The sequence below is a fragment of the Canis lupus genome, chromosome 9 (genome assembly GCF_048164855.1).
Source record: "Canis lupus baileyi chromosome 9, mCanLup2.hap1, whole genome shotgun sequence".
Lineage (NCBI taxonomy): Eukaryota > Metazoa > Chordata > Mammalia > Carnivora > Canidae > Canis > Canis lupus.
The window spans coordinates 38,467,341-38,479,240 of record NC_132846.1 but is presented as its reverse complement, the minus strand read 5'-3'; the positions used below and the strand labels follow the sequence as shown (position 1 = coordinate 38,479,240).

Below are 11,900 nucleotides of genomic sequence, written 5' to 3'. Positions count from 1 at the left end.
ACAGTTTTCCCCAGGCCCAAAGTTCTCCTCTATTCAGGAATCTCTGCTTCCTTCCCAACCTCTCTTTATCTACCTCTCAAGTCCTGGAGTCTGACTCCCATCTCACTCTTAGCTGATGACCTATCTCAGGACATTATGCCACTTGTAACCGTAACATTTATCATTCAAATAAGGACACTTAAACAATGTAGAGGAGCATAAATATGTTGAAACGTCAGATATAAAGCTGTGCTAGATCACCCAATGAATGGTCACCCTATCCTATCTCCCAGTTGCCCTCCCTGCAGGATAGATTTTTAATAGGCAGTGGAGGCAGTGGTCTATCTGCAGAACCAGTGCTTTCCCAGTGAGGACTCTGTCCACAGTTTCCTCTTCTATGGCATCTCCCAAAGTGTCTGCTATCGCCAGCACACAGAACTTAGGACAATTGGCAAGGTTGGGTGGCTCATTTTCAATCAGATTTGATTCCTTCTATCAAAACCTAATTTCTTTTTCAAGGGGAACTAGTTGAAGATAATTTTTATAGAGATGAATTTCTTAGTAAACTAGATCCAAAAGGCATCATGGGAAAGGCAGGACACATCCAAACTACAGAATTTGGCTGAGACACTTCCACCCCAACCAGGAGAGAAAAGGAAGGTTTGCTGCCACCTGCTGGTAAATAGGAGTCCCTGCTAAGAAGAGGACAGGAGCCAGGCTCAAGACATTGGATTGCTTCAGTAGGTTTCCAGGAACTCAAGACTTAACTTACTCAGAGAGGAGGTGATCCTATCATCTTAAGCATTTATTCAACAACTATTTACTGTGAACCTGCTGCACCCCAAGCCATAGGGGATTCAGAAAGATTAAGATAAGACTCCTGCCCTTGATGAGTTTATATCACTAAGGGACAGAGGCAAAGATTATCTCAAACATCTTTGTAGCTTCAAAAAGATTTTTTAAAAAGATGTTGAAATTCGTATTTCCCAAGAAAGATGCATATTCTTAGTCATTTCTCTGTCCATTCTAATACAAAACAAGGAAAGTGGCATGCAGAAATAATCCTAGAAAAATATAGAAAGTAGGGCTTATCCTTATTCCTACTTACTTATTGCTTCTACTTTCCTTATGACTTCTTCCTTTTCCACTATTTCTATCATATCCATATATTCCATACTCTCAGAATAAGAGGGGAAAACTGAATTTCTGAAGTTATTTCTAAAGTACAGTATTAAATGCTTTCCAAGTGTGTTTATATATTAAAGGACTCAGAGGAGGAGGAAGAACAACCAGAAATACAAAGTGAACATAACATTTATGAATTAATTAAACAGCAAAATAAGGTATCACATAAAGTTTTGGTTTTGGGGGTTTTGCTGGTTTTTTATTTCGTTTTGTTTTTTACCTCAACTGTTGATGCTGGGGCAAAATTAGGCTTCCCAAATTGTACTGCAAAGACAAACAGGGTAGTCTTTAAGGCATGAACTTGAATTTGACTGTTTGGGTTCCAATCAAGGCTTTAACTTTTAGTAATTATGTAGCTTTAGGCATATGATTTAACTTCTCTGTGCCTGCTCCCTCTCTTATAAAATTATAATATGACCTAGCTCAGAGTGAAGGACACTTTGAAAGTGTAAGGGGGCATGGGGCACCCGGGTGGCTCAGCTGAATACAGACCAGGACTCTTGGTTTCAGCTCTGGTCAAGATCTCATGGTCATGGGATGGAGCCCTGCATCTGGTTCTGGCACTGGGCATGGAGTCGGCTTCAGATTTTCTCTCTCCTTCTCCTCTTCCTCTCCTCCATTAAGAGAAAAAAGTGTTAGGGGGATGAATTAATATTATGATTCCAATGGACGTATTCAGAGAATTAGAGGAATTAAAACAGATCAAGCAGTTAGAACAGTGTCTGGTGCACAGTAAGCCCTCAATTGTGCATGTAAATGACTATACGCTTGTGCTTCCATTACACCCATTCTGTCATGTATCTATATTCACATAACCAGAGAAGAAATTACAACTTCTATTGAGGGTTCAAGGACTTTATCTTAACCAGTGTCCAAGTGGAGGCTGGAGCCCACAGTAGTTGTCAGTGTAGTGCAGTCTGTGGACTAGAACAACTTCCACACTACTGTCTACCACTTTCCTCTTAACAGGTCTTTTTCTTGAGAGTTGGTGAATCACAAACGTAAGATACATAAACTGGTTAAAAAACAAAACCCCATAAAGTAGCAAATGATTCACTTTAACTCCTGATGTCAGTATGGGGAAACTGATAGAGTGAAACAAACTCCATTGTCAGGCTTGCAACATTTGAGAGGTACTCTGGCTGAAAGTCATTTCCTCCTTTTCCAAAAAACAGAGACTATAAAGCCTGTCCACTTCTGCAACATATATATTTTACAAGCAGTAGCAGCTAAAATAAGCATTTTATCTAATCAAAGAAATGGTACCTTGAAACCCCCAGTTTTATGTCCCAATACAGACAAAAATGCAGTTAGTAAAAACTGAATTTAAAGTTTAAGCCTTGAACATTTGCAGAAAGAGAAACTAAGAACACTCTGGAATTGGTAAGCTGCACTGATCACAGCAGGTGACCTGTTGGATTTGAGTGATCAGAAGGCAAAGCAGGAGAGAATCAGGGCAGGAACAGAATAGCCATGACATGAAAGGAAGGAGATGCACACAGAACCAGGAATGAGACATTTCCTCTGGGCACGGGTTTTCCCCAGAGCTTAATAAGGAAGGATCATATTGTAGTTGTAGCTGTGTGATTTATAAGGTCTCTTCAGGGTGTATTTAAATAAATCTGTTAGCAAAATGGGTACTAATCTTTCCAAGGTCTCTTTCAATCTCAATCCATCACTTATTTGGTCTTCATAAAATCCCAAATTTAAAATAATCTTTAAAAAGATACCTAAAACAAGTGCATTCTTGTTTTGGTACATGATTTGTTACACTTGCTTTTTGTTGGCTATTTTTATGCCCCAAATGCAATGTTTAGGCTATGAGACTGATAAACAAACCTTAATGATCCAATGATCGTCCTAGAAATTGGTCATCAGAATGACACAAGATTAAAAGTGGTGCCTAAAAACATCAACTCCATAGTTTCAGACTCAATATTAATGGCTTGACACTTTGTGCAGACGCTAGTTTTTACACAAAATAAAGTCATTAGCCCCTTCGCAGCTCACTGGAAACAGGATGACAAATTTTTCATTACCAATTATCTTGATGTTATCCCTATAATAGTTGTCAAAGAGTCACCTACCACTTTATTCCCTTCGCCCTGAATTTTGATTTATTTTTATTAAATTTTATATTAGAATATATTTTTCATGGCCCTAGCAATGTTTCTAACGAAGGCAATTACTAGTAAAGTGGGGGAAATGCCAGACTCTGAGTTATCATACAGAGGAGCTGATGTGGCATTGAGAGGACAGGTCATCCTACTTTATGTTCATTTAAATTAATGCAGAAAAAGGAAAAACTCAGTATATCAGTTTTGACTGGGCAAGAATTTCCAATTTTATAGTACAAGGTAGACAGTATCCACTAATGAATTGCTCAATCAAACTTGGTTGGTGAATACTCTTGACCTGTGACAAGGACCAAGGAAATCTCAGGCTAGTATTTCTTTTCTGACCTGAATAGAGTCTAGTTAATCACCTGAATAACTGTCCTGCACATCACAGATGAACTATTCAAAAACTGCCCTTTAGCACCTACACATCAGCACTGAGATGCTACATGTCACAATGTGGTTGTTACAAATTAAGACAAAGGGAAATTCAGAATATCAGATGCAACATTGTTTCTTTCAGAGAACACAGAAAAAAGATGAGAGGAGAAAATATTTCAATGGAAGAACTTTATTAACTTTTCCTCTCCATCTTATTAATTGGTACATCCACTAAATTATTATCTCCTGCCAGGCTTCCTACTGTGACACCATATTGAGAAAGATGTGACCCTGTTAGGTTTCCCAAGGTTTATTCTACTTGAATCCATTTTTAAAACTTTCTTTCCAATGTCCTGTTCTTTCTCATCTTCTAGTTATTGCCTCTTATTTAAAGGAAATTTATAGAGTAGGGATAACCTAATCATATGAGGGATTAGAGAAATGATCTATACTGATTTTCCTTTGAAAGCCATCCAATTCAAAGGCCTGAACGGTCAGCATAAGTTGTTTCTTCTAGTGAGCATGTGTTTAATAGAAGGGAAAGAATAGGCATATGGCTATTACAGGAACCTAAAAATAGAAGAATATATTCTATGTAAAGGGGCACTAGAAAGTAAGAAGTTTTCTGCTCTCTTCAACAGCTGGTGGCAAATGAATTCTACAATATGGGGGCATTTCAAAGTTTACAATGACATTCATTCAGTCAGCCAACTGGGGAGGTCACTGATTACAGAGGGACCAACTATTTGGTATCCTATTTATGTGAACTACTGGAAAAAAGATTCCTATTCCAATCCAGAGAGCCAAGTGACAAAAGGCTGTAAGCAGTCCTTCCTGGAATGGGGAAAGAAGTTTATTGATGGTGTATCCAGCTTGTGTGCACTCATAACTAAGCCACATGCCCAACATTTTAATCCCGAGATGGCTATTTTTGCCTAAATATCCATTCAGTCCTCATATTCTGAGCTTTTATCTGTTCTTGCATTTACTCATTCAACCAATGACTGTACAAGTTACTGGGAAAAGTGCTGGGGAGCATTAAACGATCCAGAACACACTCTTATGTAGTTCAAAACCTAATGCACACTTTACAGTTAATTCCATTTTACAAAGAAAATCATTCCTGTCATGGAGATCATGTGTGTGTGTGTGTGTGTGTGTGTGTGTGTGTGTGTTTGTATGAAGAGAGGAGAGGGAGGGAGGTATTACCAAGAGCTTAGGCAAGTGCTTCTGTCAACCCGGGAAATGAAAAAGATATCACACAGAAGAAGGAATGTCTGGACCAAAACTGCTTGACAAAACCTTCTTACCTTCAATAATAGAATGTTCAAGGCAAGCCATGTTTAGCGATCCAAAAGAACAAGAGAGCAGAATCTCCAGGCAACTACGAATTGTGTGACCATCTTCAATGTTTTCCTATTTCTTTTTTTGGATGAATCTTGATGGACATCAGTTTCATAGAACTGGCCAAATGAATTCACCTGATGTGAAAGAGTAAAACCTTTAGAATTAGAAGGCACTTTTCATGACTGTTATTAGTTGTCATTGTCAGTGAATTCAGCAAGTTAATAACAGTGAAGAACAGTAGCCCTAAAGACCAAGTACCTGTACCACTGGTAGGGGATATGGGGCTAGGAATGAGTGCTCTGGAGTGATGATGCCTGTAAGCACTATGGAGGATGATGACACTGTATTTAGCATAATGTGTGGCACATAAAAAACACTTAACTATCAGATGCTATTACTGTATTATTAAAATCATCATTTGGAAGTTTACTCTATAGTGAGACTGTGATATTTATGAATTTTGGTATCCATTAAAGACATTTAAATCTACAGGTCAAGAGCTGACAAGATGAGTAATATGAATTACTGATATTTCAAAAGAACTTAAGTCTATAAATCTGTGCAAGTTGTCTGAACATAAACTGACTCTAAGTTATATATTTGTGTAATTCATATTCATATGTTTCTAGCTACATCTATTCTCGATGTAAAGGAAAAAATGGGAGGTAAACGGATGTGATTCTTGTTAATGATAGATATTTGTGAAAATATTTCTTTTTAAATATTGCTTCCTAAGGAATGTTAGCTCCTTACATTTCATTATTTGTTCACAATGTCTAATGGAAAGATATTCTAGGTCAGTTTGTGTATTTGTCCTCTCCTTATGGTAAATGAGTGTTACTATTTGGCTATTCCACCCATAAAAAAAATCTGAAGAAGTCAAATATTTTAAACCTAAAACAAAAGTTAGATTTTTAATTTTGGTCACATCACTACCTTTAAGAAATAAAAGAAAATTTAACCACATAAATACAAATGAATTTTAAGTTGTCCAGTGACTTTAAAAAATCTGAGTCAAAAATAACATGAGGAATCAGTCAACCAAGTCTCAGAAAACAGGGGGGAAAATACTAGATTTTTTCCATTTTAACATCAGTTGATAAATACTAACTCACTAACATCAATACATAATGGATTGAAACTGATGACTAGCTTATGGCAATGAAAAAATATCAAAAAAAAGAAAACATGATATCTTATTTAGAAGAAACAGTTATGCCTAGAGCAGTGGGAAGGCACACTGCATACTCTGTTGGAATCTAAGAGTGACCAGCGTCATTCAACAATTACTCCTGGAGTGGGAAATATCAGAAAGGGAGACAGAACATGAAAGACTCCTAACTCTGGGAAACGAACTAGGGGTGATGGAAGGGGAGGTGGGCGGGGGGTGGGGGTGATTGGGTGTTGGGCACTGAGGTGGGCACTTGACGGGATGAGCACTGGGTATTATTCTATATGTTGACAAATTGAACATCAATAAAAAATAAATTTATATATAAAAAAGAAACAATTACTCCTGGAGCCAAAGCTCCAGGCCAGGCAGTGTTCTAGGTGCCAGGAAGACAGAAATGCACAAAATGTACAAAAATTATTGCCCTCATGTTGCTTACATTCCAAGGTATTTTTCATCCTAGCCTAAGCTTCTTTACCTTGAGAGCTAGTCATACTTGAATATGAAGCATGTTCTGACAGACAACCCACATCCTCCTTCAAGAATGAAACACTCCTGGACACCTGGGTGGCTCGGTGATTGAGTGTCTGCCTTTGGCTCAGGTCGTGATCTCGGGTCCTGGGATCAAGTCTGGCATCAGGTTCCCTGCAGGGAGCCTGCTTCTCCCTCTGCCTATGTCTCTGTCTCTCTCTCTCTGCATCTCATGAATGAATGAATAAAATCTTTTAAAAGAGAGAGAGAGAGAGAGAATGAAACACCAAGAACACTCATACGCCACTGGTAGTAATGTAAATTGGTGCAACCACTATGGGTTCCTCAAAAAATTAAAATAAAAATATATGATCAATCAATTCCACTTCTGAGTGTTTATCTAAAGAAAATGACATGTAGAATCTAAATACAAAACGATCAAAACAAACACACTCATATCAGGTAACAAACTTGTTTATCACAGGGGCAAGAGATATGGGGGGCAAAATAGGTGAAAGGATTAAAAAGCACAAACTTCCAGCTCTAAAGTCAGTCAGTCATGGGATGTAATGCATAGCATAGAGAATATAGTGAATAATATTGGGATAACTTTGTATGGTGACAGATGGTAACTACATTGATCATGGGGATTATTTCATAATATATTAAAAATATCAAACTATGATGTACACCTGAAAGAAATAGAATATTGTATGTCAACTATATATCAATTAAAGGAAAAGAATGAAAGGATGGTCAAAGGGTCCAAATTTCCACCTAATAAGATGAATAAGTTCTGAGGACCTAATGTTCAGCACGATGATTATAGTTAATATTGTATTATATACTTGAAAGTTGCTAAGGGATCTTAAATGTTCTAACCACAAAAAAATGGTAATTATGTGATGTGATGGAGGTATTAGCTAATGCTATGGTAGTAATCATTTTGCAATATATACATATCAGATTAACACACCACACACTTTAAACTTTCACAATGTTATATGTTGATTATAACTCAAAGCTGAAAACAAATAATGGACTTATTTCCTCAGCTTCTATGAGTGCAGCAGCCAATACTCTGAAGATCTGAACTGAGTGAACAAAGCCGCTTCATCTACAAATCAGACCTCCTTCTGGGGCAGCCCAAAGCCAAAGACCGATTAACTACAATTTAGGACAAGGGACATATCAGCCTCAGAGGTCCCTGTGGGGTCAGCAGAGGCTTTATTGTCTCTATATTGAGGCTTAACTTCCCCTTCTGCTTCCTAAAAACCTGATGGCAGGAGGATTATCAAGAATATCCCATTTTCTATCAAGCTTTGTCAACCTGATGGCAAAGAGGACCCATCACTAATGACAGGAGCAGCACATATAGTCCCGGGCACATGAAACAGTGCAATTGTTGAAATTTTTACAGGTGGTAAACAAGAACTGGTAGAAGAGAATGCATTAGCTCAATTTGGAGAAAGCAGTAACTGTTAGGACAGTGGAACAGGGTTGCTGTCGCCATCTGTTGATGCTCTGGATAAAGAAAATAAAAAGCTGAGATGAATAAACTGGCAATTAAAAAGCAGAGTACTCCCTTAGTATGGAATAAAGTGGTTCTTATCTCCTCAGTAGGAGGGAGCTGTGAACACTCCCTAGGAACAAAGTTTCTCCCAACCATGGAAGATCACCTGTGCCAGTCAGGCCCTTTTTCGAAAGGGAATAGGATGCCCACATATGAGGTGCAGACATCTAGGTTGATAGACTCAAAAATTTTGAATCACTAGCCTGCCTAAACTCTCTAAGTCTATGGAAATGGCCCAATCCTCCCAATGAAGGGCTAACCTTCTTTTGCCTGAAGATCATGCAGCAATCTCACCCATACAAAGGAATATGTCGTCTGCTAAGTGGCCACTTTCCCATATGGCCACTTGACCAATAATTATGGTTAAATCACAGCACAACTCATTTGGAGACATGCTAAGAGGAACAATACCCCAAAGTAGCTACATGGAACCTCCAGAAGAGTATAAGAAAGACCAGATTCTGGGACACCTAGGTGGCTCAGCAGTTGAGTGCCTGCCTTCAACTTAGGGCATGATCCTGAGATCCTGGGATCAAGTCCCACATCGGGCTCCTCAAGGGGAGCCTGCTTCTCCATCTGCCTAGGTCTCTGCTCTCTCTCTCTCTGTCTCTCATGAATAAATAAAATCTTAAAGAAAAATACTGGATTCTGGGTGTGCTGGACCCAGGTGGATAAAACATAATGCCGTATCATGGGAGAATGAACTTTCAGATTTAACACTCTAACAAAGACCTTTGAAAGTGATATACACAGCTAGGATGGCTTCTAGAAGCACAAAAAAGATGTTGGCCCATACTAAATGAAATAGAAATAGCAGACTTACTATGCCAGACAATGGAAAAAAGAGGCTAAAAGATGTAGAGAAATGGTTATGTCCAAAGGATGTTTATGTAAAGCCAGAAAAAGCCATCAGCTAATTTTACTTCACAGGAGAGCTAGAAGCATAGACCATATATCAAAGCAATGAGGAATATCTGGTGAGAGGGGTAAAAACATCACTAAGCAGTCTGGTGGTGGCTCTCCTACATAAGCCAGTACAGATAAGAGATGCAGAAATGGGGTCAGGCCTGACAACAATGGGCAGGTTAAATCTCCAAAACCACCAAGGCCATATGTTAGCATTTAACCAGAAGCCAAGTGGATACAAATTTGAGTGGCAAGGTTGAAGCGTCAGAAAAAGGGGACCTGACCAGCTGGGGGTTATAGAGATGGTTAATAGACAAAAGCTTCTACAGGGCTGAACTAGATGGGCAGTCAGTAAAGGTGCTTTCAATCTATATAAAAGAAATCCAAGATGATTAGTCAGGAGTCTGAAGGCAGTTACCCCAATAGGAAGTCATGATTCGTTTATCAGTCTTCACACCTGAGCCAGGTTTCAGACTCAGAACCCACTGAATGAAGAAGTCAGATCTCCAGAAGGAAGAACCCATGGCAAGTATACAAGGAGTGATCCCCCCCAATCCTTCCCCAGAGATGTAGGATGTAGGCTCTTGGTTTGAGAGACTGTACACTTGAGAAAGGGAAATACAAACACTGTAAGGGTTGTTGACAAAAGGTCTGAGTTGACAGTCACATTTGGATACTCAGAGTCTGCATCCAATGGCTGAACATCATAGGGCTATAGAAGGCCCAAGTCCCTTACCCCAAACCTGGAAGAGTTCCCAAGTGCCACCCAGCCACCATGTTTAGCTGAGTCTTTTTTTCGGCACTGCATTGCACTTCATCTTCTCCCATCTTTGCTCTTCTTCCATGGATGTTGATTACAAAAACAAAACAAAACAAAACAAAACAACACTTCTTACTGAATATCCTGCAAGCCAGTCTTCTAAGGTTAACCAATCTGCAACATTAGGCAAATTTGAGAAGCTGGTGGGAAGCAAAAGATTCCTTCTGCAGAATATTTCCCACTTGCTCATCCAAGTCTGTTCTGCACCCTCTTCTGGCTCTATTTCCTGTTCTATGGACTGTGTCACCCAAGTTCTGTGCTCACTAACTTCTCAAGGGAGCCTACAGGAGACTGGAAGGGTAGAAAAGAAAGCAATCACAATATTTATCACCCAGGTTCCTTCACTGACTTGCCAGTTTGGGTCATGGCTGCAACCCTCTACTGAAGAACTTAGCCCCAGGGGGTGACTCCTCTCCAGTTTCCCCTAATAGTCTCCCATCTCCTCACTTCATCCTTGCCTCTTTAAATATAGTAGGATAAATGATTCTTGTCTCTTGCTAGCCTGGGGGAGCCTCATTTACCTATTTTTTGTTTCATTTAATCCTGTTCACACGTTTGTAAAGGGCCTAGTTATTAAACTCTGCTTACTCTATTTGTTGATGTAATCTGTTTTCTGTTGTGCTTCTGGTAAATAGAGACTAGCTGGAACCATACTGCACAGGAGTTTATATATTTAAGAGATCTTGGGACGCCTGGGTGGCTCTGCAGTTGAGGGTCTGCCTTTGGCTCAGGTCGTGATCCCAGAGTCCTGGGATTGAGTTCTGCATGGGGCACCCCGGCAGAGAGCCTGATTCTCCTTCTGCCTATGTCTCTGTATGGGTCTCTCATGAATAAATAAATAAAACCTTTTTTTAAAAAAAATCTAGCCCATATGTGTTCAAATATCCAGTTGCATGATCTAAAACAAGTGATTCCAACTCTGAGTCTTAGTTTCCTTATCTAGCACACAAAAGAACAATGATACCTAGCTGTTTTAGGACACCTTCAGCTCTAAGCAACAGAAAACCTGAACCAAATAGGTCAAATTAATAATCACACTTATCTCCTATAGCAGGAAAGTCACAGGTTTCAAGAACTGGGAGCATAATACAGTCAGGGCTTTGGCACCATTTCTCTACAATTTTCTTGTTCTGCCCTCCTTTGTGTGTAGGTTTTGTCTTCTAGCTGGTTTACTCCACTGTTGAAAGGAAGCCCATAAGCAGCTACAAGAGAAACACACCTGCTGCTCCAGCCAGTGAAAGACAGTGAACCTCAACCGTCTGAACCTTAAGTTAAAGCTTTTTCTTCAGACTGGATCAACTTGGTTTGGTTGGCCAACCCTTTACCAGTAAAAATTGCTCTGATTGGCCAAGACCAGGTACTGAACCAATCATTGCCAAGAAGAATGATATCACTATGATGAATTCAAACCAGTTAGGATCCATCCCTGGAGCTGAACTCTCACAAGCTGGCTGAGTTTTACAGGCTGCCTGGAGAAAGGATAGCTACTGCTCAGGCTAAGGGCTCAGGTGAACCATCCTATGGAGAGCAGGCTTGGGCTGACGTAGAATGCAGCTGTGCTCCCAGGAAAGGCTATCATTCTTATTGTTCTCCACTTTCATGATCAAAAACAATTCAGTTTGGTATGGTGATGCTGTTAACTAGACTTACTGTGTTGATCATTTTGCAATACATACAAATATTGAACACCTGAAATTAATATAATGCTATATATCCATTATATCTCAAAAGTTTTTTCTAATAATTAAAAATGATTTAAAAACAATTGAGTTTGGGATCCCTGGGTGGCGCAGCGGTTTGGCGCCTGCCTTTGGCCCAGGGCGCGATCCTGGAGACCCGGGATCGAATCCCACATCAGGCTCCCGGTGCATGGAGCCTGCTTCTCCCTCTGCCTATGTCTCTGCGCCTCTCTCTCTCTCTCTCTGTGACTATCATAAATAAATAAAAATT

At 39.5% G+C, this 11,900-nt stretch overlaps 1 long non-coding RNA gene across 1 annotated transcript; it reads right to left on the bottom strand.

Moving 5' to 3' along the window:
- Positions 1-1,316: 1,316 nt before the first annotated feature.
- LOC140639417 (uncharacterized) lies at positions 1,317-11,261 on the bottom strand. The gene is made up of 3 exons (XR_012036145.1): positions 11,170-11,261; positions 4,973-5,143; positions 1,317-1,778 (listed from the first exon to the last, which is right to left on the bottom strand). It is a non-coding gene; the product is annotated as an uncharacterized lncRNA (long non-coding RNA).
- Between the last annotated feature and the right edge of the window lie 639 nt (positions 11,262-11,900).